The sequence below is a fragment of the Pleurodeles waltl genome, chromosome 2_2, assembly GCF_031143425.1.
Source record: "Pleurodeles waltl isolate 20211129_DDA chromosome 2_2, aPleWal1.hap1.20221129, whole genome shotgun sequence".
Lineage (NCBI taxonomy): Eukaryota > Metazoa > Chordata > Amphibia > Caudata > Salamandridae > Pleurodeles > Pleurodeles waltl.
Window position 1 is genome coordinate 213776049 of NC_090439.1, and position 27694 is coordinate 213803742.

The window sequence follows — 27694 nt, forward strand, 5'->3', positions numbered from 1 at the left end:
TATGGCCCCGGTGGAGCACAAGGAGGGCTGGTGGAACAGATATGCATGGAGGGAGGTCAAGACCCGCTGCACCTGCACCACATATGACAAGCCAGGGTGGCCAAACTAGAGAGTAAACCAGCACTCTGCCTGAACGAGCCCCACTAGCACACAGGGGAGGAATGTGGCTACAGTTATCATACAGACCCCCTGGGTGAACAAACTTACTGCGAGTGCACGCCCCACTCACATAAGAGCAGAGAAGTCCCCCTACAACATGCTGTTTCCACGTTCACATTAGTTGAGTTAACAGTTTAGAAGGTAACACATAGGACAATAGTGCAGACTATAAGCCTAAAGTGGACCGATGGCTGTACGACCAAGCAAACATAACCTGATGTATTATATATATTTGCTGTCTGTATTATATCCGGCATAGCCATATCACAGTTATGTTATTGTATATACACCGATTGCAATGTTCCCAGCAGAATTGATGCTCTGAATTGAAGGGCACAACAACAAGATGATTGTAATTCCTTAAAGAAAAATACCAATAAACAAAGTTTCAAAAAATAAAAACAATTTGACTTGAGCATTGTCAGGTTTAATGCAACAATTATGTTGATACATTGAAGCATTATATTTAGTAGGCCCATTCAGATATTAACACTGCTGAGTTGTGAGTGTATAACCAGGTACTCACTAATGAGACTGCTAGCTTTTCCAAAGTAAAAACAACAATGCATGACCTTTTACTGTCCAGACATCTGTTAGAAAAAACATGTTTAACCTTTTAATATAATACACCCTGCCTTAAGGGCTCAGTAGACCTGCCTTAGGGGTGACTGATGAATATTAAAAAGGAAGGTTTGTTTTTGACATTGCATTAAATGGCAAAGTCGAAAGGCAGCTGTAAAACTGCTCTGCCAGCCAGCAGTGCCGGTCATGTTTTGTTTTGTCACACTTGGTGGTACAATAAGAGCTGTAGTCCATGAAAGAACCTTTAACTTACAGGCTTTGGGTACCCCTGGTACCATATACTAGGGACTTGCAAATAAGTTACCTTATGTCAATAGTGGGTTAACCAATCAGACATATAACTTTTAGGGGTCAGAGCGCAGGCACTGAGACCTATTTGGCAGGACTCAGTGCCACTAGTCAAAAAACAGCAGCATCAGTCTAAACATTTTGGGTGATCATGCAAAAAGAAGCATTTCCTTACAGCGCTCCCATATTCCCCCCAAATCTGGTCAGTTCAGTCCTGGCATGTACCACGTAATAAAGATGTGATATCTTCACCATAAGGTATTTTTAACAACTTTGATCTCTGTATGCACAGCACTATGTTGGTGGGTGAGGGCAGCTGTCCTTTTGATCATCCTCATTCCAGTGCCTTCATATGAAGAGGTAAAGAAAATAGCAAAGGCTTAGCATATAATTAAGGAAGAGATATCTCTCCTCTAGCTGAGTGGATATCTCTTCAAAGCCCAGTTTGCTTCTGACATGATCCAGAATCGGGACCAGATCCTCTCTGGCAATGTGCTTCCCATAAGCAGGAGTTTATTCTATCGCTCTTTCATCCTAATCACCTGAGGAAGTGGAGTTATAATCTTTGGATGTTAAGCAGGCTATTCTGATTTAATGCATGGCGCTTCCAATTTCAGAATTACTTCTTCATTGTTTGTTAATTTTGAGCCTGCTAGGAAACGTTCTAAGCCTTCCAATCAGACTCTGAGTAGGTGATTCAAATCTCTGATAGCATTGGCATACAAACAGGCAGGGTCTCTGTTAGGCCTGACAATTTTGGAGTGGTGTTGCCCCCCCCCCCCCCCCCCCAAATCCTTGCATACATCCTCCACTCTTCTGACCTCGTTTTTGATGGCTTTATTGATTTAAGTTATAAGTAACTAGTAAAGCTCATTAACTGTTCACAGGGCCGGTAAATTACACGCTGCTTGTGGACCTGCTGCACTGATCCTGCCACCCACTCAAGTAACTCTTTAACCATGTCTCAGGCCTCCCATTGCAGAGCATATGTGTGCAGATTTACACTACCATGTCGACCTGGCAAAATAACCCTTTTTCAAGGCCCAAATCTTCCTTTTTTTGTACATGTGCATCACCAATAAGGTAAGCCTTGGACAACCCATAGGGTAGAGTGCAATGAATTTAAAAGGCAGAAAAATATTTTTATGTTTTAATTGTTCTGGTAGTGGAAAACTTCCAAAGTCATTTTTCACTACAGCATAGCCCATCCCTCCTGTAGGATAACATTGGGGTTACCTTATTACATCTTATAAGTGTAATTCGCAATCATGAAGATATAACGATTGTGAGTTGGTGTCTCTGGAATCGCAATTTCAAATCCAAACTCTGGTGAAGTCGGATAATAAATTGTTCTACTGAAACTGCCACTTTTATAAAGTTGGCATTTTCTGAGTTTAGCAATTTGGTGCCTGCTGCCTATCTCTGATCCCTTGTCTTGGGGTCGGCGGTGGTATGTGACAGCTGGGCTTTGTGTATTCCTTCTAGACAGTCACACAAAATGGGAGCATTGGTGTGAATTGATTGGCCATCCTGTGAGGAAGGGAGGGAGGAGCTGAACCCAGCCTCACTTACATTGGATTAGGCTGTGCCCTGTCTCCACACAAATGGCTGCATATCGCCCTGTAGTGAGTCTGGAGTCAGGGCAGGAAGGGTAGGATCTCTGTGCACTTCAAACGTGTTTCTTTGAAGTCTCCCCTACTTCAAAGGCTCTACTGGATAAAAGCACTGGACCTCTGACACCACCAGCTTAGTACACTTCTGGACCAGTGAAGACTCTTCAATGAAGAAGGACTGCTGTGCTGCTGAGGGACTGCCACTCAGCTGCATGGCTGCTTTGCTGGACTCCTGGCTTGCTGTGCTGGCCTGCTGCCTATTGTTTTCCTGCCTGGGTGAAAAAAACTGAACCTGCATCACATGAACCCAGAAAGACTCCAAGGGCTAGCGGGCTAGCCTAATGATCTGAAATCTCAGGGACATAAAATACTTCCAGCCTTACTGCCCCTGCACCTGAACTCTGCCATCTGTGACTCTGCCCTGCCAGTCCTGGACCCTTGGAAGTGGGCCTAAGGTATTTGCTTTAGCAGAACTGACTCATCATCTGCTGCGGTGGCAGAACTGACACATCACCACTGTTGCGTGGGGCATAACCGGTGTATCGCCCATGCTATTCCCAGTGCAAGGTCCTCCCATCTCCGTTTACAGTACCCTGGACGACAACACTGAATCTGCATTGCAGCCTCTGCGCTCACAAGGACTAAGCCATCACCTTGACTGTACAATGCATCCTCGACACTGGTCTTCTCATCACAAGCTCTGGCACCTGGATCCTCAACATCGATTCAACAGGAACTCGCACCCTAACTCACCACATATTGGAACCGATGCATCACCCCTATTGCGTGGAGAAAATTGGAGCATCACTTCTACTGCATGGTCCAGGAACCGATGTAATGCTCCGCAACCAGCATTTAAGGTACTTTGGTTCAGCAGCCCCAACTGTAGCCGACTCTCGCTCCATTGCAGTTGGCCTCAACTTCTGACTTTGTCCCTGTCCGGCACAACCAGATAACCCGATTGGCACTTCTTGCTACTAAGCACTGTTTTACTGTTTAATCTTTAAAAATTCATAAATTAAGTTCAGCTTATTGGATTTTTGTCATTTTGGCCTTGTTTCATTTATTAAAATCATAGTTAATGTTCTAACTTGATGTGGAATCTTTTTGTGTGGTGTTTTCACTGTTTTACTGTTTGCAGTGTTGCACAAATACTTTACACATTGCCTCTAAGTTAAGCCTCACTGCTGTGTGCCACGCTACTAGAGGGTGAGCACAGGTTAATTTAGGGTTTGTCTGACATTTACCTGACTAGGATTGTGGTTGCTGCTTGACCAGGGCTCATACCACAGTCACCCAATAACCCAATTTCTAACAGACTTAATTTCCGGCTGGGGTGAAGGGTATATACACCATAGCCATTTCTCCTTCCCTCACAGACATCTAGGGAGCAACTTTGATTGGAATTTGTCTTTTCATGGGCCAGTGGGGCACATAGTTACCCCATTGTGACCTGGAATCTGTCTAATTAATTTTTGCATTGTCCCAAGCCCATTGCACACACCAAGAAGATATTGTCCAACTAATGCGTCATGTACATGTGGCCTGTCTGACTAGTGCTGAAGCATTCAAAGAGGGCACACAAGATGGAGCATCCCATCGGGAGTGCCTTATCCACATACCAGTAGCCATCAGATTGCATGCCCAAAAGCTCAAAGTTACCATGGTGTAAAGGCAGCAAACCAAAAACTGACTTTATATCACTTTTCGCCATGAGTGCCCCACCTGACCAAGGCCATCCATCTCCGGCCATGAGAGGTTTTGAATGAGTCCAAAATGACCTTCCTCCTTCTTCTACACCATGCCGAATGGCAGAATTATCAGGTTCTGCATTGGCCAATCCGTAAAAGGGCCTGCCATGCAACCTTCTCTCATCTCTTTCTCCACTTTGTTTCACACCACTTGTTCGTATGCTCCCATCGATTTTAGATTTTCTGCCCAGTGGCGCTGCCTCGGCCCTGTGTATCTCATTCAAAAACCCCAAATGAACCCCTCCAGTAGAATCTCCGCCTCCTCCCTGTGATCGTATTAGGCCAACCAGAAACATAGGGCCTGATTCTAACTTTGGAGGACGGTGTTAAACCGTCCCAAAAGTGGCGGATATACCACCTACCGTATTACGAGTCCATTATATCCTATGGAACTTGTAATACGGTAGGTGGTATATCCGCCACTTTTGGGACGGTTTAACACCGTCCTCCAAAGTTAGAATCAGGCCCATAGTCTCTCCAGGTTAACTAGAATAGGAGCTCTCTCCCCCCCCCCTCCCCCAGAGCCGTGTATTTCTCTCCCCCCAGAAATTTGGCTACCAGTTGTTCTGGTGACTCTCTCTACTACCTTGCTGTGTCTGTCCCTGGGGCCCTGCTCCCTCTGCTGTGTTGCCGTAGTAGTTAACCAGGCCTTGTCTGCCCGCACAATTGAAACATTTGTGCCTAAACTTGCAATATTCACGTGTGCCGAGCCCCTTGTTGAAATCCCAACATGTCCCGAGTTAGCCGGGCCCAGCCCCTTGTGCTCCCGACTGTCCTCTACCTGCGGGCCCCACCCCTCCGGGTGGGACAGGCCTGATGGGCCAGTAAACTATAGGTAGGCTGCTGGCCATGAAGACGGTTTTCCGGAATTTGGTTGGCCCCATGGTATGCTGCATCAGGTCAGAGTCAATTTCCCCCCACTGCACTTCTGGGTCCAGCACCATACGTGCCTGAAATTCCCCATCATATTCGACCCATGCATATCTCCTGTAGTTTTTCTGTGCTTTTCTGATTATGTCCATGTACAAGTGCAGCAGCTCTCTCATGGTACTTTTCACAATATACGCTCCCAAAGATAAGGAATGCTGATGTCCAATTCTCAATTGTGACATGCTCTCTTGGCCTCTTGGCTGACTCGTACTCCTCTTTGGACCCTTCTTTGGACCTTAATTCCCTGTGCAGCAACTTCATCATCTCTATGTACTGTCCCTTCCAGATATTCTCCTTGGTTGCTAACATGAGACGTGCCTCAGCAGCTTAGCTGTTCCCGTATATGAGAGCTTGTTTTGCTTCAACTCCTTACTCTCCAGCAGCTCTGCCTTGGTATCTGCTGCTTTCTCTTTGAATGCATTATCCCCCTGGTTTCTTTCTGGCACCCCTGTTTCCTTCCCTGCCCCTATGTATCTCCCTTACCTGCCTTGTCACCTCCTGACAACTTGTCGTTTCCCGCTCCACAAGAGTCTCTGTGTCCATACCCATGCCTGCATCCAGCACATATACCCATTTCCTTAAGCGGGTCTCCCTGCAGTTAGTTGGCTCTCTAGTCTCCACCTCCACTGATACCGTGTTATCCCTGTGACGCATGGCAAACTCACCTGTTGCCAAGGTGGGTGAACGCTCCAATGCCTTCCACCTTGCTGTCCGCACTTGCGGTGCGTTCCAGGATCTCCCAGGGTTCTCTCTGCCACCTGTAATGACTTATGAACAGTCCTCTCCCTTTTCTGCCACCACTGACGTTCCTCATTCCGCTCTGCCGCCTCCTTCCTAATCCCCTCTTCTTCCCTAATCTCCCCTTCTTCCATTGTCTTTTCCCCATTGTCCAGTATTGACTGCTGCTCGTTCACCCTTTACCAAATGGATGCCCCTGCCCGGGCCTCAAATGTGGCCGATACTGCATAATCTGCTTGTGTCACCTTGTGGGTTCACTGCGCAGGGGCGTAACACGCTCTTTCTGCCATTCTTCTGTGCTAGGATATCACCTTTCCAGTGCTGTGACACTGGCAGACGCACTGTTGCATGCGTCTCACAGCACTGCAGAGGCTTCCTTGAAAGGCTCTGCCTGAGTGCGCAGTCCATTCTGACACCATCTGGCTAGCCGCCCGGGGCTCCATCTTTACTTCCTCCTGGGGCTGCCAAGCCATACGAAGCTCTCTTCATGCAGGCACTTCCCACTCTAGTTCCTCCTACGAACAAGAGATGGGGTCCAGTGTGCTGGGTAAACCCCCCGTCACTAATGGCTGCCCCCCTTTCTGCCCCGCATAGTTACCATCCAGATCGATAACCAGGCAGAACCCCATTGCACCCGAACCCCTCGCCTCATCCTTGTGGGCCCTGCCACACCTGCCCCCCACATGCACCCCAACAGCCTGAGCCTGCTTGCCATATACCCTTTTGGGCTGTATGATCACCCAGGCCCGACTCTCCAAACCCACCCATGGGGGGGGGTTCATCCCCCTCACCCAGCTACTCTTCCTCCCCTTTGTCGCTCCATTCTAAGAGCACTGCTACCACTTTGGATGCTGTCCCCCAGGGAGTTGCCTCCACCTTCCTGTGCCACACTGCCATGTGGTTTTCCCCACATCTGCCTCCCCCTCCCCAGTGATATGCTCCCCACACCCATGAATTGGGCATCACTTAGCCCCTCTCCCAAAAACAAATCCTCCTCCTCTCCCACCAGCTGTTCAAATCCTCCGGTTGGGACTCCGCCCTCTCCAGCCCTTCCTCCTCACGCCCCTTCTTTCTTCTTTGCCCACTTGTTGAAGTTCTCCCGTCCCTTCCCTACTGCCCCTCGAGTATTGAAGTTGGCCCCTATTTGCCCCCGGGGGCACTGTGTGGCCCAGCCCCACCCTTACTCCCCACTGCAGGACTCGCCAGTTGCAGCCCAAAGCTTCTGGAGAGTGGCGTCTCCCACGGCCCGCCTTGAAATTGCTGCACTTTAGCTGCCATGCTGTCGTCCACAGGGGGCCGGCCGCAGTGCTCACCGTGGCTTGCCCCTCCCTCCTGGGGCCGGTTTCCTGATGCAGGAGCAGCCTCACCCGCTCACCCCTGGGCCAAATACATGCACTCCATCGAGGGGGCAAGCAGGCAAAGACTGCCGTAACCACGCCGCCTGAGGCATGGCACGAGAAACGCTCGCTCGCTATGGTCCCTTCGTATAGGAGATCCAGGCCCGCTTCTCTCAAAAAACAGAACAGTTAAGTTAAAAGCTAAAACAATCTGAATTTGAAACCGTCATCCAACTGACTCGGAACTATGAAAATACATGATGTATTTATTGCTTAGCGATGTCACTGGACAAATTGTCAACTTGCGCAAGTGCAACAAAGTTCCTAGTTAGGTGTCTATAAGTGTGCTCATTAACAGCATCAGTGATCAAAAACTTGAATTAAAAAAAGTTACCAATCTTTCTCAATCAAAACAACGAAAATAGTAGAAATATTGCAGACGCAAACCCTGCAGTCAATGAAAAGTATAGTTTCACTGGCTGAATAACTTTGCATAGGGTTAGAATCAATTTTTTTCCTCTAATTTACAGCCCTATAAATGGTGTAATAATTTTCTTAATCTAAAAAAGTAGGCTGTAAATATAGCCACCAAAGTCCAACCTCCTTAATGTAAGCCTCATATTGAATCAAACTCGCTTCCATAGAGAACTTGGGCCTCCATCCCGATCTCCTTTGTTGTTCCCGTACCTCACCTTAAAAACATATCCTCCAAAAGAAAAGGTTCTAAAATTATAGCTTGAAATACCGTATTTCATGATTCATAAATCTCAGAGAATCAAACTCACATAAAAAAAAATTACGTCACAACATCTTAATCTTATGTATTATTCTAGAAGATCAAAACAATAATTGCATGTATGCACAATGGGAAACGGCCATTACAGCGCAGTCACTACCACGCATGATCGTTACCACAAAGCCATTATCATGCATATGCCTTTATCACACAAACATTTACCACACATACCACGCGTGGCATTACATCGAATTTTGTTCTAATGGCATAAATGGTAAAGGCATATTTGTGGTAAAGGTTTAACAGGTACGTAGTAAGTGTTTATATATATATATATATATATCTTTCTCCAAATGGCCCCTTTTTGGGCACGCTCAATTAAGTCGGTGCTCGTGTCAGGGATGGGCCTGCCTTTCAAACAATTATCCACCAAATGACACAAAGTCATTGGGTGGTATGGGCGGTTTTAGGGTGGGTATGGGTTTTTGGTCGGTAAGGGATGTTTAGGGCTTAGGGTGGGTATGGGTTTTAGGGTGGTAAGGGTATTTTTAGGGGTTAGGGTGGGGTAAGGGTATTTTTAGATTCTAGAGTGGGTTTGGGCTTTTCAGTTGTGGGGCATTTTTAGGTTTTAGGGTGCTTTTGGGTGTTACAGGTGTTTTTAGGTTTAAAGGTGGGGTTGATTTTTTGGGTGGTAATGGGTGTTTAGAGTGGGTATGGGTTTTAGGGTGGTAAGGGCATTTTTAGGGTTTAGAGTGGGTAAGGGTTTTGGGTGGTCAGGGCATTTTTAGGTTTTAGGGTGGGTATGGTTTTTGAGTGGTGAGGGGTATTCAGGGTTGAGGATGGGTGTAGGTTTTTGGGCAGTAAGAGCATCTTTAGGTTTTAGAGTGGGTATGGGTTTTTGGGTGGTAAGGGGTTTTAGGGTTTATGGTGAGTATAGGTTTTCGGGTGGTAAGGGCATTTTTAGGTATTAGGATGGGCATGGGTTTTTGGGTGGTAAGGGTTTTTTTGGTTTTAGGGTGGGTAGTGTTTTTGGGTGGCAAGGTATATGTGTATATAGGTGTGTGTGTGTATACATATATGTCTGTGTTTACTCACCACTTGGCTTTTTACCCCACATATGCCTTTACCAACCACGCCCTTACAACAAAATTTGTATGGTAAAGGCATATGCATGTTAAAACTTTTGTTGTAAATGCATGCATTGTAATGACGCATTTGTTGCAGTGACCGCTTTGTAAGGCATGTGTGGTTCCGTCATACAGCCATCCACAACGTCATGTCAATAAGTAAAACAGTTTCCCTTTGATATTCATGTGGGTTTATAACTGCGCTCCTCTCACCTGTGCAGTGGTCAAAAAAAAAAAAAAAAACATTAAATTGTTGAGTTATCTAAGACACTTTTATAGCCTTGCAGTGACGTTTGCTCCTAAAAGGTCAAGCTCTGGTAGATTGATAAATAAACAAAATAATCATAGTTGCATACGGGGCAAGCATTTGTTTTGTGGAAGGACAAAATGTCTGCCCAATGAAAACATGTACTGCTGGCTTCCAACATGTGGGTGGGTCCAAAGCCTATCTCCTGGTAACTATCACATATTTTTTTACTAATGGGGTGAAATGTTAGGGATCACAAGGCGCTCAGGATTCAAATAGGCAAAGGATCTCAACAAAGAAGGGGTGCCTACACGAGGGAAATCACCCAACCCTCAAAAAGGTTTGAATAAACCTCAAAACTAATCACAACAATGTGCGGTACCTCTCAAGTAATATTAGAATTCAATATTAGCACGTACAACTATACAGGAAAATGAATTTTGGTATAGTCCAAACATTTATTGTAGTTCATTAGTGGTAATATAATTTAAACCAATTTTGGTATAATTTCAGATATTACAATTCAAGCCGTCCAACATATTATAATTTAAGCTTGTAGCCCGTCCATGATATTACAATTCAAGCCAACACGTGTTTCGTCAAGGGACATTGTTTTCTCACATCCCAAACGACTTCTTCAGGGCTAGAAATTGTAAACAAATTAAATGTAATTGAAAAAACCAAAATGCTCCAACTTGAAAGTTCAAAAGTTTATAAAAGATCCCAGAAAAGATTTTAAGATTATAAGGGCACTGAGTACCCCAGAAAAAGCACTAATAAAAATATAAATCATATATAAAGGTGACAAAGGGTGAAATCAAATTTCATTGGGGCATCAACCCCATATGTCTACAATACACCAAAAAGGGAATGTGTAATGCCCAACTACCAACATATGTTATTATATCCAAGTGATGAACACCAAAAATACACACCTCAAATTAATAGACAACAACCCTTCCGTGTCATCACATTAAACACCAACGTGTTGCATGCCCACTGCAAATTTAATGCATTGAAGTGAAAAATCATAAAGTAAACTACCAACCAATGTCAGATTCAATCCCATAATTATTGCTAGTGTCTTATGGTTAAAGTCCAAAATTACAGTACTGATTAACCAAGCCTATCAAGGTTACTTGAATACTCACCACTTAAATCCAGTTATCCATCTCCAATATTAAAGACAAAAACAAATCTATATGAGATAACCTCGTATAGCGAGCGAAATCATGCCCCTATCAAATGCAAATAGTCTCACATGTGATACCTCGATTATATCGTCCAGTAATAGTAATGAAGATGAGACTCCCATAAACTTCATTCGTGTATTATGGCACAGAAAACCCCGATGCGGATCTATATGTAAAAAAATTATACCATTAGTTGCCTTCCAAGATGAATATATCCTTTTAGTAAAAAATGCCCTTACTTGATTGCTCACCTGAATATAACGGGCGGTTTCCCGAAACAGCATTCAGTAATGAGAGACGCCGTGTTGCGAGTACGCACAGCGCGTCGCTCAGAAAACCCCAATGCGGATCTATATGTAAAATATTATATCATTAGTTGCCTTCCAAGACAAATATATCCTCTTAGTAAAGCTGCCCTTACTAGATTGCTCACCTGAATATAACGAGCGGTTTTTCCGAAACAGCATTCAGTAAAGATAGACGCCGGGTTGCGAGTACGCACAGCGCGTCGATCAACCAGGAAGTTTAAATATGCTTCCGAGGTCAACTCGAGGCTATTAACATAAAAACAAAGAGCGGACTAACGTCCCCTGTTATTAACTAGCACCAAGCAAAACTTTATGAAGTAGACAAGCCCGCAAAGAAAAGCCGAAAATAAATAGCCACATTTTTATGGTTACAAGAGAAAATTACGATGTAGATTGCATGTAAATACTGGCCATCTGTATTGTACCTCTTGATTTCTTCCACTTCATTCACTCCTCCTTGCTAGTTACTCAGCATGCCGTAGCAACATTGTAAATTGTGCCTAAAGCATCAGAATATCAAATGTAGCTAGAATCATATACCAGTCCATATTATAGTTGTACGTGCTAATATTGAATTCTAATATTATTTGAGAGGTACCGCACATTTTTGTAACTATCACATATTTGTCTGGCAACATCTGTGCTGCCAAGCCAGACTATAAAAAGGCTGGAGTGGCTAGATTATGTGGTGTTAATGGAGTGATTTACGTCTGATTGGTTGAGTCTTGTCACATGCTTGTAGTTTCTCCTCTTTGGATACCTTGGATTTTTTAAAAACTTTTTGGTATATTAACTATGAAGGCGCTATTGAGAAAGTAAAGTAAGACAAAAGCAATGAATTAATGATGGTAACTACGTACATTGAGGTGGGTAATTGTTTTTTCTAACTCTCTGGCTTTGGAGATCTATAGAAGTCAAGCTTGCAGGGCAGTACTTTATGGTGCTGAAGTCTGGGGCAGTGTAATGTGGACATTTTAGAAAGAGCTGTGCATTTTTTTTTTTATTTAATATACTGCTCAAGTTTCCCCAAAGTACGCCAAGACTCCCTATTCTTTGAGATCTAAGTATAAGATCCATCATAGACATTGCCGCTTCAAGGCCATTACAGTATGGGATAAAGGTGGGGTCCTAGAAGAACTTGAGCCTTACAGTGAATGGCTCAGGGGATTGTGGTAGGGTCCGCATGCCAATAAAATTATCTGGTGTTGTTACGTAAAGAACTGTTTTTTTAAGCTAGTCCTGGAAATGTATTGGTCAGATCCTTTAAATCTGCTGAGAGATGCTACTCAGAAGCTTAAATTGGCTTACTGGAATTCTGCTCAAGGTGAGGGATTAGCCAATGTGTCCTCAGGCGCCTAACCATTAGCTTTTTGTCGGTAAAATGTTAATTTGAGCCTTTCTTGATATTGTTTTGCAGCCGCTTGCATGAAAACCATATGTCAGATTTAGAATATGGTCACTTTCATTGTTTGCTTTTACTAGTAAATTGAAAAGCAACTCTGGAATAATAAGTACTTGCCCAATGGGGTGTGCATTCCAAGAGAGCACATCCTATTCTTTTGCACAACCTACTACAGACAACAGGCCCACTTGATTAAACCTCTCTGTAAACTGTTGGGTTTTAAAGATAGTGATTCTGCTTGAGGGTCTGTGGAATCAGTACTTGTGGCCCTGTTGTGTGTGCTGTAGCTAGGTTTATATTAGATATATGGTATTTTAGGATGAAGAACCTCTTAAGCCAGGAGGGGAATGTTCCTTGATGGAGACTGTTTCAATTCTTGCATGGCTAAGTCTGTATATGTTTTATAATTTATTATAGTTTTTATAAGCTGTTCATTTGATTTTTATTTCATGTTAATACTTTTTACAGTTTTATATGTTTGTACGTATGAACCTTTTATGATTCTAATGAATCGAAATAAAGGAAATGATGATGGACAGTCAATTAATCTTTTAAATCAAGAAAATATTATGAAGCTCAGAATAAAATACAGGAAATTAATAAGCAGAGTCTGATATAAGTCACCTGTAAAATATAAATCAGAGGTCTGTAGGAGGCTGGCCCTCTATGCAGTGTGCAAAAGTAGGCACACTGTGCAGGGGGTCCAGGCAACTACACGTTGGTTTCCAGAGGTAAAAATCAGACCACCTAATGCTCCAATTTTTAAGGTAGCTGGTTGAGCAGTTAGGCTAATCCAGGAGATGAGCTAAGCATTTGTTTTACTTACAAAATCAATCATGCGCTACACACACTCAACGAATAACTCAAGGCCAGAATTTATAAAAATACTTCAGACTTTTATATAGTTTTTAAGACCAAAATGATTAAGATACGTTAAGTACTTTTTGAGTTATGATTTTTCAAAGTTTTAATGAAGTTAGTCTTTCTGTGCGTAACTACGCACCATAGGAATCAGTGGAAGGCCACCTAGAAAAATGCATATCAAATCACACAGGGTAGTTACCAGTCTCTTCTTTTGCAGGATGGTCGAGGAGGTTAATGGGCATACCGTGCCAGCTGGAGAGTCTTGGGCAGCTCCCGGTTCAGACGGGAGCTGTGCTGGAAAGTCTCTTGGCACGGAGTCACTTGGAGGGGCTACTTGGAAAAGAAGCTAGCTTGCAGTTAAAGGCGGTGCCTTTTGGGTCCCCTTGGGCTGCCGAGGTCGCAAGAGGTTAGGGACCCTTGGCACACAGCAGGTTCCCAATGCAGGGCTCTGGGCGGCCAGATGCAGGGCAAGTTGGAGGTGTTGCACAATGGAACCCTTTGGAGCTGGAGGTAAGTGTTCTTCAGGGGGCCTTGCTGGCCGTCGAGGGCACTCTGGTGGGAGGCCCGGGGTGTTCCTGAAGTCCCTCGACTGGGGCTTCCTCCTGGTCCAGTTGCAACTCTGGGTGAGCTGTTTTTGTTGTTGTCCGACATGCACTGACCAGTACTCAGGGTATTGGCACAACTCAGCCACGGGAGGGCACAGTGCCACCAAAGTTGGCACACTTTGTAGGTCTTGTCTGGTCTGTCGTTGGTTTGTTGTTAGGTCCAGCTACGACTTCCGGTTGCAGAGATATATCGTCCGGTTGGTGAAGTGACCCTTACCGGTTTGCTGGTTCTTTGCAGGTTTCTTCGTTTTTTTTGCGTGGGTGCCTCCACTCACGAGGGAGATCTCTGGCTATTTGTGAAGCTTGGAGGTCCTCTGGCTCTTTTAAGATCAGTCAAGTGGTCAGCTCTTCTGCAGCGGCAGTTGTCGGGACTCTGGTGCAGCAAGCAGGGGTCTTGGAGCCTCTTCTGGTCTGTTCTCGTCCTGCCGGGTTCTTTAGTGTTGCCTTCTTTTCTTCTCGATTAATCAGACATCTTGGTCTGGGGGAGCCCACTAAATACTGAATTATTCAGCATTTGAGGGGCATCCTGGTAGTTGTAGGAGGCCGGCCTGGCTTATAGTGGGTTCCTTATGGTACTTACACCTTGTGCCAGGTCCAGTTATCCCTTATTAGTAGAATAGAGGTGTTCTAGCAGCTTAGGCTGATAGAGGTAGCTATAGCAGAGCAGCTTAGGCTGAACTAGGAGACATGCAAAGTTGTTACTATACCACTTATATCATATAGCACTATATCACAAGAAAACACAATACTCAGAGTTACTAAAAATAAAGGTACTTTATTTTAGTGACAATATGCCAAAAGTATCTCAGAGGATACCATCAATTAGGAGGAAAGTAATATACACAAATTATATTTACACAAACCAAAAACAGGTAAGTAACAGTCAGAAAAGTAGTGCAAACAATGTAGAATCACAATAGAATGCAATAGGTAGAAATAGGCCTAGGGGCAACACAAACCATATACTCCAAAAGTGGAATGCAAATCACAAATGGACCCAGGCCTATGGTAGGTTGTAGAGGGTCGCTGGGACTGTTAGAAAACACTGAGGGGCATATTTATACTCTGTTTGCGCCGAATGTGCGTCAAAATTTTTGACTCACAATCAGCGCAAACCCTGCCCCATATTTATACTTTGACGTCCGACCCCGTGAGCATCAAAGTTCCACCATGTGCGTAATTTTTTGGAAGGGGGAACCAGCCTTGCGATAATTATATGCAAGGTAGGCGTTCCCTTCCAAAAAATGACTTTAAGGCCTGTGCCCCATATTTATACTCTGACGTCATTTTGACGCACAGGAGGGGGGCAGGCCTTAAAAAAACGGCGCACAGCCTGATGGGCGCCGTTTTTTAACACCTGGGTCAAGGCAGGCGTTAAGGGACCTGTGGGCTCAGAAGGAGCCCAGAGGTGCCCTCCCATGCCCCCAGGGACACCCCCTGCCACCCTTGCCCACCCCAGGAGGACACCCAAGGATGGAGGGACCCATCCCAGGGAAGTTGAGGTAAGTTGGGGTAAGTATTTTTTTTCGTTTTTTTTTTTTGTGGCATAGGGGGGCCTGATTTGGGCCCCCCTACATGCCACTATGCCCAATGACCATGCCCAGGGGACATAAGTCCCCTGGGCATGGCCATTGGGCAAGGGGGCATGACTCCTGTCTTTGCTAAGACAGGAGTCATGTCAATGGAGGTTGGGCGTAAAAAAAAATGGCGCAAATCGGGTTGAGGCCTGAATTTTGCCTCAGACCTGACTTGCCCCATTTTTTGGCGCACAACCCCCATTTTCCCATACGCCGGCGCTGCCTGGTGTGAGTCATTTTTTTTTACGCACACCAGTCCGCAGCGCCGGCTAACGTCATTCAATAAATAAGGCGCCCGCATGGCGCGTTGGAATGGCGTTAGCCGGCGGTAAAAGTTTTGACGCACAACTGCGTTGGCGCAGTTGTGCGTCAAAAAGTATAAATATGGGCCTAAGGGTGTCCAAGATACCCAACCCCAAGACCCTGAAAAGTAGGAGTAAAGTTACCCTACTACCCCAGAAAGACAGTAAAGTCGAGATAGGGGATTCTGCAAGAACAACAACTGCCAGCAAAACACTGAAGACGGATTCCTGGACCTGAGGAACTGTAAAGGAAGGGGACCAAGTTCAAGAGTCCAAGTGTCCAGGGGGGCAGGAGCCCATTAAACCCCGGATGAAGGTGCAAAAGGGCTGCCTCCGGGTGGAAGAAGATGAAGATTCTGCAACAACGGAACGTGCCAGGAACTTCTCCTTTGGTCAGAAGATGCCCCACGGCGTGCTGGAGGATGCAGAGTTGTTTCCATGCAGAAAGACCGCAAATGAGCCTTGCTAGCTGCAAGATTCGCGGTTGAGGATTTTGGGTGCTGCTGGGGACCAGGAAGGACCAAGATGTCACCCCTTGAAGGAGGAGACGGAGGGAGCGCTCAGCAACTCCGAGAGCCCCCGCAGAAGCAGGCAGCACCCGTAGAAGTACCGTAACAGGCACTTATAAGATCTGAGGACACCGGTCGACTCCGAGTCACAAAGGAGGGTCCCACGACGTCAGAGTCCAACTCAGCGAGTTGGGCAATGCAGGACAGAGTGCTGGGGACCCGGGCTAGGCTGTGCACAAAGGAAGTCTTGGAAAAGTGCACAGAAGCCCTAGCAGCTGCAGATCACGCAGTACACAGGATTACTGTCTGGCGTGGGGAGGCAAGGACTTACCTCCACCAAATGTGGACAGAAGGGCCACTGGACTGTGGGAGACACTTGGATCCAGCTCCTTTGTTCCAGGGACCACGCTCGTCAGGATGAGAGGAGACCCAGAGGACAGGTGATGCAGAAGTTTGGTGCCTGCGTTAGCAGGGGGAAGATTCCATCGACCCACAGGAGATTTCTTCTTGGCTTCCAGTGCAGGGTGAAGGCAGACAGCCCTCAGAGCATGCACCAACAGTTGAGAAAGCCGGCAGGATGAGGCGCTACAATGTTGCTGGTAGTCTTCTTGCTACTTTGTTGTGGTTTTGCAGGCGTCCTGGAGCAGTCAGCAGTCGATCCTTGGCAGAAGTCGAAGAGGGAAGTGCAGAGGAACTCTGGTGAGCTCTTGCATTCGTTATCTGAGGAATAGCCCAGAGGAGAGACCCTAAATAGCCCACAGAAAAGGATTGGCTACTGAGAAAGGTAAGCACCTATCAGGAGTGGTCCCTGACGTCACCTGCTGGCACTGGCCACTCAGAGCTGTCCATTGTGCCCCAACACCATCCAAGATGGCTGATGGTCTGGGATACACTGGAGGAGCTCTGGGCACCTCTCCTGGGAGGTGCTGGTCAGGGGAGTGGTCACTCCCCTTTCCTTTGTCCAGTTTCGCGCCAGAGCAGGGCTGGGGGATCCCTGAACCGGTGTAGATTGGCTTACGCAGAGAGGGCATTATCTGTGCCCATCAAAGCATTTCCAGAGGCTGGAGGAGGCTACTCCTCCCCAGCCCCACTCCTATTTCCAAAGGGAGAGGGTGTAACGCCCTCTCTCAGAGTAAATCCTTTGTTCTGCCTTCCTGGGACCAGGCTGCCCAGGCCCCAGTGGGGAAGAAACCTGTCTGAGGGGTTGGCAGCAGCAGTAGCTGCAGTGGAGACCCCGGATAGCAAGTTTGGCAGTACCCGGGTTCTGTGCTAGAGACCTGGGGATGCATGGAATTGTCCCCCCAATACCATAATGGTATTGGGGGGGACAATTTCATGATCCTAGGCATGTTTCATGGCCCTGTTCAGAGTTACCATTGTGGCGCTACATATAGGTAGTGACCTATATGTAGTGAACGCGTGTAATGGTGTCCCCGCAATCACAAAGTCCAGGAAATTGGCCCTGAACAGTGTGGGGGCACCTTGGCTAGTGTCAGGGTGCCCACACACTAAGTAACTTTGCACCTAACCTTCACCAAGTGAGGGTTAGACATATAGGTGACTTATAAGTTACTTATGTGCAGTGAAAAATGGCTGTGAAATAACATGGACGTTATTTCACTCAGGCTGCAGTGGCAGTCCTGTGTAAGAATTGTCTGAGCTCCCTATGGGTGACAAAAGAAATGCTGCAGCCCATAGGGATCTCCTGGAACCCCAATACCCTGGGTATCTAAGTACCATATATAAGGGAATTATAAGGGTGTTCCAGTGTGCCAATCAGAATTGGTAAAATTAGTAGCTAGACTGCAGTGACAATTTTAAAAGCAGAGAGACCATAAACACTGAGGTTCTGGTTAGCAGAGCCTCAGTGATACAGTTAGGCACCACACAGGGAACACATACAGGGCCTACATTATGAGCACTGGGGTCCTGACTAGCAGGATCCCAGTGACACATAAGCAAAAACAAACACACATACAGTAAAAATGGGGGTAACATGCCAGGCAAGATGGTACTTTCCTACAGTAGTGTCCAATGGGACACTTGCCCTTGGCTTCACCCACTACAGTGACCACTTCCTGTGTGTAGGGTCACTACCCTAAACCTTTTTAGATATTTTCCAGCCATCTAACATGGAGGAAAATGAAATGGAGGGTCCAATTCGCCTGCAAGTCCCTAGGGGTGGTGCATGCTCAGTGAGACCCCTCCTCCTACCCTTTGTGTGGTTTCCCGCCTTTGCTCTCGCCAAAAGAGGGTGTTGACAAATGGGGAAGCCATCTGCTGCTAGCAGCAGCCCTGGGGCTCGGGTTTCGAGGGCAGTAGCCCTTTGAAGCTCACCACCAGGAGAGTGCACATTCCTGAGGGAGAGGATGTTAGCTCCCCCACCCAGGAAGGGCATTGTCTTACAAACCAGAGAGCCAGGGCTCTCCCCAGGTTTGTATATTGGCTATCTGGAGGTGGCATGCTGGATGGGACCAGTCAGCAACCATGCTAGTTAGGTTAGCTTTTACAGGGGAAATCTCTGAGGATACCCCTGGGTACATTTATCCAATACTAGTACCAGTTTGGATGTATCATCCTGTGTTGTTTGATACCAAACAACCCAGGTTGCCAAGTATCCATCCTGTAGCTAGGGAACTCGTATTTGACCAGTGTCCAGTAGATGTAATTAAAATGGCTGCTCTGTTCATTCACTATGGCCCTGGTTTGGCAAGGACACAGTGGGGGCATATAGCTCATGCAACTCACATATAGTGTGGTGCACCCTGCCATAGGGCTGAAAGGCCTGCTAGAGGGGTGACTTACCCATGAAATATGCAGTGTAGGGTGGACAGGGCACACAGGGAGTGTGCCATTTCGAGTTTGCTTTTTTAAGTTTGCCCCAGTACACTCAGCCTGCAATGGCAGTTCTGGATGCATGGCCCTAGACGGTGGCGCAATCAGTGCTGCTGCCCTCAGGGGCCTACCCTTAATACCCCATGCCCTTGGTACTGGTGTAGCCATTTACTAAGGACTTAAAGTGATATTTAAGAGTGTATCCAATTGTTCCAAGCATCACAACAGATTCAGGGAAAGAGCTCTGGCCCAGGGAACCTGGTTGGCAGGGGAGCGGGGCACTACAGCTTCTAGGACATACCAACATCAGGAAAAAAGTGGGGGGCTAGCCATGCAAAAAGAGGCCTCCTCTCACAAGGTCTGACCAACTTAATGCTGCCTCCTAAAAGTCAAGAAAGAATGCGTCCAAACTCCCCAAGTAGGGCCTTCTCTTATAATGCATTACATAATGGAAATCATACATTTAATACAATTGTTTAAAAGTCAAACGATTTAAACTAATCACAATAAAAAACATACCATTTCTGAAATCACATTTTCAACATTATCCCACAGATTCACATCATGCATTTGTCATCCCTTGTGCTTTCCAGATACCTCAATAGTTAGTACAAATGTTGGCACTTAATATACAAAGACATGCTCTCATATTGAAGAATCACACTTTGCTCCTAATAGAAAAGACCTTGGAAAATGTCACTCTCAGAGGGAAAGTGTGCTACAAGATTAGAAAGAAAAGAAGCATCATTCTGTACTATGTGCCAGACTCATCCTGGACATCCACAACACAGCTGAATCTCCTCCTACCTCGGACACCTACACTGGCTCCCGGTCAACAAGCGCATCACATACAAACTCCTGATCGACACCTTCAAGGCGCTGCACAACAGAGGACCAGCGTACCTCAACCACCTCCTCACCTTCTACGTACCCAACAGACTTCTCTGTTTCTCCCAGCTCTCCCTTGCAGCAATCCCCAAGATTCGGAAAAGTACAACAGGATGAAGCTCCTTCTCCTTCCTAGCAGACCGAACATGGAACACACTTTTCCCTCAAGCTCAAGCAGACCTTATCACTAAAGCAGTTCAGGAAGTACCTGAAGCCCTGTCTCTTTGACTGAGCAGCATGCCTTCATTCACCCCCTTGATACCCCTATGGGTGATTAGCCACGCTCTACAAGTCCTGATTCATTGATTCATTGATACTTGGGAAAGTGACATTACATCTCAAAACATTGTTTACAAACTTGCAAGAATTGTGTGTGTGTGTGTTGGGTGAAACAGAAGTGAAAAGCTGACTATGCCCGGAAAGGTAGCTAGAAATGGAGTTAGCCATTTGGAAATAGTGGCTTAAATTAATAAATGTGAGAATACATATGATCACCTTCACATGGTCTATCCCAAATCATGTCAAACTAATTTGTATAAATATTGCTTCTTACTAGGTTTTTTTTAATGATTCACCACATCGGCAATCATTTGGCTCTAACAGCTACATAATCAATACATTTATTTTGGGGTCATATATAATCTAGAGAAAGTAGGCAAAGTAATCTGCGACTTGCTGCTTACACAGGCATTTACAAAAGGTAAAAAATAAATAAAAAAAAAGCACTTCCTCACAAAGATAAGATGCAGTAACCATAAGGTTAGGCATATGTGGGTTCCATAAATGTATTAACCTTCTGAGTTAGAATCTTTGACATGCCTGTTTTGAGATTTATATATCACTAACCTAGCTGTGAAGCAACAGAGCGCAGTTCATTACTTGAGGGTTTGGGAGACAATTATAGATTGTGCACATCAAGTGGGATTACACCAATACATTTAGGCACAGGAAGATTCCGTAATTTTAAAGAGAATCACATGATGTTGGTGCTAGTGCAGAGGCCTGGATTCGAACCTGGATCCCCAGTTTCTGAAGGTGCCAACTGAAGTCGCTAGGCCATATCTCCTCTCCAAATACTTGTTACATGTACATCTCCTTAGCTGACATATTTAGCTTCCCATCTAACCTACTGTCCCTCAAGGTTAAACAAAGACTGAAAGCAGATTATACTTAACCCACTGAGTTATCAAACTTTGATTGGGTCATGTGACCTTGAGATTACGCTCTGATTTCTGTACTAGGTCCAACTACCCACTGCACTGCTTTAATAGTACTGGAAGATGTGCATTGTAAACAGTGATGAGAAATGCAGATGTCTGTCAAACCCTGTAAATTCAAAAAAGTAGACGAAGCCTTACAGTGGAAGGAATTTTCCCATACACAGAGGCATGTGCAAAGCACCATATCAATGGGCTAGTTCACTTGTTCTAAATGCACTGCCCTTCGCAACCAAAAATGATCACATTAATTGCAAGTGCAAAATCCTCTTTCTTAAACCTAATGCTACGCTTCATAAAGATTGTGTTTCTGGTCTCAAAAGTCAAAGTGAATTCAAAGAAACAAAAGACCCACAGATGTCACCAAAGTGCACTACCCCTTTTTCTCATATACAGTGTAAAAGATAAGAGAGAGGTGTGTTAGACATAGAAGCCCAACACATATTTAAGGCAAAAAATGGCCAGCATCACAATAAAGGCAAAATGGCAAATAAACAGACCATAGCTTCACCCTTGGTCAGTTGGTGAATGCAGTGCCGACATCCATACATTTTTGTGTTACATTTAGACATTTTCTCAGTGCAAGTACAAATCAGCTTCTCTTGGGTAAGAATAGAAGAAGACACTGGAAATCTGATACAGTTTTCTTGAGTAAAATGCTGACTATACTAATTTGTGCAATCCTGTCTTTGTTGTACCAACTTTAGATTGAGGTTGCACTTACTGTGGCGATTATGCAGTTTGCAACTTAGGATATAAAAAAATAGCCGTACGGGGATAGGGTGTAGAAATTTGGGAGCAACCAAACACCCTGAACTTTCTTTCCACACCCCTTCCTTATCCCTTGTACACTTCTTCTTTACCCAGTGCTGTTTCTCACTTGCAAAGGTTCACTCCTGCAACAGAAGCAAACCTTTTAAGAGGGCACATCAAACAAATTGGTGTGTACAACGTACATAACAGATTCCTTGGTTTACAACAAGACAACTTTCCTGGCAGCTGAAACAGCAAGGGCATTTCCAAAGGACATTTCATCATGTGCACATAATGCACATTTTGCTGCAGTAATCTTTCAGTAAGGTGCTTCACCAGTTTTGTACATACATACTTATAAGCCATTCTGTAAAGACATCCCTCTCCATCCGGAGGAGCCTAAAGTCATGCATGACCCCAGAAGCTTACATTGGTTTGGTGAACAAAGTTACAGTCTTTTTCTCAGCCAGGATAGAGGCTCCAGTGAGCAACCCGGGCAGATTTCACATTGTGCAGGTGGTGGCTTTCGACAATTAAGTATTAAGTGCACACAGCCTAACCTGCAGCCAGTACACCTTTGTCATTCTAAAGAAGGAACCATCCCGAAAATGCATTCATTCATAGTTTTGTATGTGTACACCTGTTAGGTCAGTTGCATGTTCAGTTACCAAAAAACAATCTTGAGGCAACAGACAAGAGTATTATGCGAGGCAGACAAAAACAAGATTTCCTATCGAGACAAATTGGCAGTGGGAAGGTGTGTTTTGGGGACTAGGGGAGAGCAACAGCAATGTTCCCAGCAGCAATCAGAGTAGAATATATCACAAACGTTTCAGAGGCTTCAACAAGGTTGGTAGCACCGGATATATATAGGAAACATGGAGATAACCCATCTATAAATGGGTCCAAAGCAGAAGACTAATAGTCTGTGGGCTCTTTCTTATTCTCATTATCATGTATCAGTACCCCAAGAGCAAAAACATTTCCTTCATGACAGTGCAGCGAAAGGGTGTGGCATAGGCAGGGAGCCCCAAATCACAGAGATCAGGGATTGTTTATCTGTATAGATGCATTTTGGGGTTCTCTAGACCACTTCAGGGGTTCAATTGTATCTTTTCCTACACAATATTGCAGGGGCTTTGCCATGTTGGCATAACCCAGTGTCCATTGTCTACAGTAACTAGCCATATGCAAGAACGTTTGTACCTGGGAGACGGTCACTGGACAGGACGACTTATGTAAGACTTACATTTTCTCAGGTGACAAGTGGCTTTCACTTGATTAGATTTCATGACCAAGATGTTGTACTTAAGGAAAGCAGAACTATATTTTTTGCTTTAAGCCTTATGCTGCTCCACTTTATTGAGGAGATAGATGGAGTTGACCTTTCAGTTATCTAAAGTCACAGATGCTGATAATAAATCCTCAATATCTTGCACCAAAGTAGAGCTCCTGGGAGAGTCCAAAGTATCCCAATCTTTCTTTATTGCTTGGGAAACGATTGACCAATATTTTGTAAATCCTTGAGAAAGTCTCTGCAATGAAAGTCGAGATGGGCCGAATCACAATGCAGCAGTGCCAAGTCCTTAAGGGGCCAAGCCTGCCCACCTTTTCCCCAACATAAAGAGTGCCTGTCAGGCTGAGTGAAAGTCAGCCTGACACACCCTCTTTATGTTCAAGTCAGGCAGCCAGGTACTATACATGCAATAAATCTACTGGCACCTGGATCCCTCCGCTGAACTTTGACAGATTGAAGATGTCACAGCTCCTTTGGGTGTGACCTCTTCAGCCTGGCAAAGTGCTTGGAGGATCTCCCCCTATGACATAGGGGAGTGTCACTGATAGCCTCAGACCTGGATAATTCTGTTTCAAGCCCTGAAGTGCCAAGGGCTGCGTGTCTATCACTAACACTTTTTTTACAGAGCATAGTGAGCAACTCACACTGACCCCATCCCACTCTGTGATGAAGTAGAGAGTGCCACCTTCTCGTATTGGCTGATCGAAGGTTAGCCGGTGAGAGCAGGTGTCAGTTCTAGCCTTCCTGGAACCTCTAAGGCTTCCCCCCAGAGACACTGCAGAAGGCAAGTTATTTCATGTTTGTTGCATGTATGTATGACTGTATCTATAAATGTGAGTGTGTGATGTGAATGTGTGAGTGTGTGTGACTGCATGGGTTTAGGGGAGTGTGCTTGTTTTTGCCCCTCTGAGCCCCACACCATGCTCCAGTTACTGGCTGCCACTGTGCGAACATTAAAAGGAAATTACTCCCATCATGTATAGGGATAGAAAAGAAGGGTGAACAGAGATCATTAACAGTAAACCCCTGGGCATTTGTTTAGGATGGAAGAAAGGTTGGTTGCATGGGTAGTAACCACAAGGGAAACTGGGGAAAAAGCACATTATCCATAATGCTAAGATCCTGTACAATTCTGTGCACATTGGTCTTTCCAGTCTTTCTTATGGAGAAAATGAAGGTATTACTAATATTATCTGTTGGCAATCCGTGCCACAACTCCCTGTGTTATCAGGTCAGTAATAACTGGGCTAATTCCTGCCTTAGCATCAGGCGTTAAGGGATAGTGAGGAATCCAAGGCATTTTCTTTGGAGGGTTGAATTCTTCAGTGGTTCCATAGAAGTGATGAACTCCATATCATTGGCTTCTGTGAACCACAACATAGAGGGCACCTGAGAAAGTTAACTAGTTAGACCTTGATTCAATTCAGTACTCTTTACCACAGGTTGACGATTAATATTTTCACAAAGCAGTACCAACATCTCATTCTTGTGATGTTGTGGCATATTGAGGAAGATTCAGTCAGGTGTACAGAACACAGTGCAATTAAGTTTGAACAAAATATTCCAACCCATAATGGTGGGTAAAGTTGGTCTTATTAAGAAAGTACGTTTATCTGTAAAGGGGCCAAAGGTGATGGAAAGGAAGTTAGAAGTGTGTGCTGGGCACACGTATCAATAAGGCCTGTGGTATGTTTACTATGTATTACACAGTCAAGATAGAGCCATTTCTTATCTACAGGAATCATGGTATTTAGGGCACAGTCGCACATGTTGGACTGTTCTAAAATTCAAGGTAGGAGTACTATTTCATTTGGTTAAATTCAGGTGGGTCAGCAGGACTGGGCGTGTATGAAACAGCATTGGAGAAGTACCTTTTCTTGTGCCCTAATATCAAAAAGCAAAACATAACCCCTCTTCTTCCCTTTCCACTCTTTCTCTGTCCTCTTTGTTCCCTACTTTTTTCTCAGTTGCAGATGTTCCCGTCCTCTCCCCTTCATGTTCTGCAATCTGCAACAGCATTCAACAACACATCCTTTGTGATATTCAAGATCTGATCATTCCATGGGTTTTGTCTCAACCATGTTGGTTTTTTAACCAATTGATCTCTGACTTCACTGGGTACTACTAAAAGCAACAATTAATTCACATCAGTCTAGTTTGGGCTGTATACCTTTATCACTCTCTGCCACTCCTATGGGAACTCTGTACGGTTCTTATCTGGTGTTAGGAAACTGTTCCTTAGTGTTCATTAGATCAGAAAATATCCAAGAGACATGGACTGTGACTCTGCATCAGTGAGTGTGTTAGTATTTTAAAGGAAGAATGGTATCAGGAATAGGCAGAGTGGGGTGCTCGTCATGTGCTTTGCTGGATGAAGTGGACGCTACTGCCTTCTCTCTTTGAATCACATTTGGAGCTAGTTTGTCTGCTGTCCTTAAACGTTCTCCCATTATGGTGGGACTGTGCTCATGATGGACTCCTCCTATTCCTACCTAAGCAACCATTCTAGATTTGCATTGTCTCCTGCTTGACACCATTAGTGCATTTTGACTTATTGCAAATAATAAGAAAGAATACATGCAGAGCAAGCAAACAAAATATGATAAATATGGTAAGACTTCATCTAAATATTAGTTCAGTGTGTTTATGTGGCCAAATCATCGGGTTCATCTCTGGGCTGGGCTGTGCTCCACCTCAGTTTTCTTGGAGAAATAGCTCCCTTGCCTCTGTCTCTTGGAGTCGCCAGTATAGCACCTGTCCTGCTCGACAAGTGGAAACATTTCCCAGCACACAATGCAGCAGGTTCTGTAAAAGAAAACAGGCACAGGGGGTAGTGCACAGAAGTCTAAAACATTTAAAACAAAAATAGCCATCAATTCTCAAGATTAGAAAATACAAAACGCCAAACCAGTAGGTCAGAGTTTTACCCTTTGATCAGTTGCAGCGCTAAAACTCATACATTTTGGTGACACATTTATACATTTTTTTTGCAATAAAAGTAAATGGACACAGGAACATGCCACAGAAAAAAACTACAAATAGGCACTGATGAGCAAGTGCCAGGCTCTTCTCAAGGCAAGAATGAAATAAGACCTTGGAAGTATGATACAGATTTTTCCAAGTAAAATGCTTATTACACTAATAACCGCAATCCTTTTTTCTTTATGCCAATTCCATATAGAGGCTACTCTTACTAAGACATTTGGGCTAACATATGGAGTGTATATTGTGGGACAGCAAAATGGCAGGGTGTATAAAATAAATGTCACTGTGAAACAATGCTAAATTTTAAGCAAGCATACAAACAAAATCACAGTTGATTAATAAACCGTGTACTAACACTTGTTAAAGCACATATATGGATTCACATTCTCACATAGTGTATTAGCAATTGTCAAAGCATATATGTGGGTTTACATTCTCAAGACTGTTGCATAATAATATCAATGTCTATTATGCAAAAGATTTTCACTTTGTAAAAATCCAGTCAAAATTGGCTATGACAATTTTTTATAGTTTTTTAGGCAATGTTACAGAATTGTATGCCTCTTACAAAAGGAAAGGTTTAACTTTCTTTTAGTGATTTGTAAGACAGTGGTACCACTTGTTATTAACTCATATCTAGGAACTGAAATTGAATATTCCAGGTGTTTCTGTGGTGGAAAATAGGCAGTATCTACATCAGTGTCTTTATCAGCAATACAAACATTTCTTTTAATTCATTTCAGCTCTTTGATATGTCTGAAGGAACCCTATGTGACCCTATAATTATCAGCAGGATTCTGATTTTATCAGATGTGATAAATAGCACCTACTTCTCCAATACACTCATTATCAGAGCCTAGGTACGTCTTAGAAGTGCTTTCCTTTTGAATGATCTGTTTAAGCTCAAGAAGACACTAGGATGTTAAACAACCTCAATTCATGGCCACCTACAAAGGACATAGTTTTGTGCGTCAAAATCACTTTTGACTGTTGCCTGGAAGATGGAGACATCCATAGCTAATATAGTTAAAATTAGTTACAGGACCCTACTAGTACCCCACCTCCCCCTCTAATTCTTTTTTTCTCTCATCCAATTCACTGGTGTAGTCTTTTTTATGTAAACGTCTACCTCACATCTTTAAAGGATTACATTTAAATGTTATTAGCTCCTTAGAACATGGAATGTCTTTTATATGTAGTTTATTTTAATTAACTTCAGCAACCACATGAATGTAAGTGTATTGCATCATTGTGAATCTCTATTTTAAAGGAGTCACTACGATTGTGTAGAGTGTACGCTTATTCAACATGAGTCTTGACATGTTTGAATAGCTCTTTTAAATTGCAATATGTTGCCTATCTGGTTATTAAAACAAGAATCACCTGCATCTGACAAAAAAACTCTTGAAGTAAGGTTGAGTTTGTCGACTATATCACTTATGTCTCCTTTG

The 27694-nt window shown here is 44.4% G+C and overlaps 1 protein-coding gene across 1 annotated transcript in view; it reads left to right on the plus strand.

Moving 5' to 3' along the window:
• Nucleotides 1–27694, plus strand: part of DNAH5 (dynein axonemal heavy chain 5) — a 4110061-nt gene that overhangs the window by 3632454 nt on the left and 449913 nt on the right. The window lies entirely within an intron of this gene.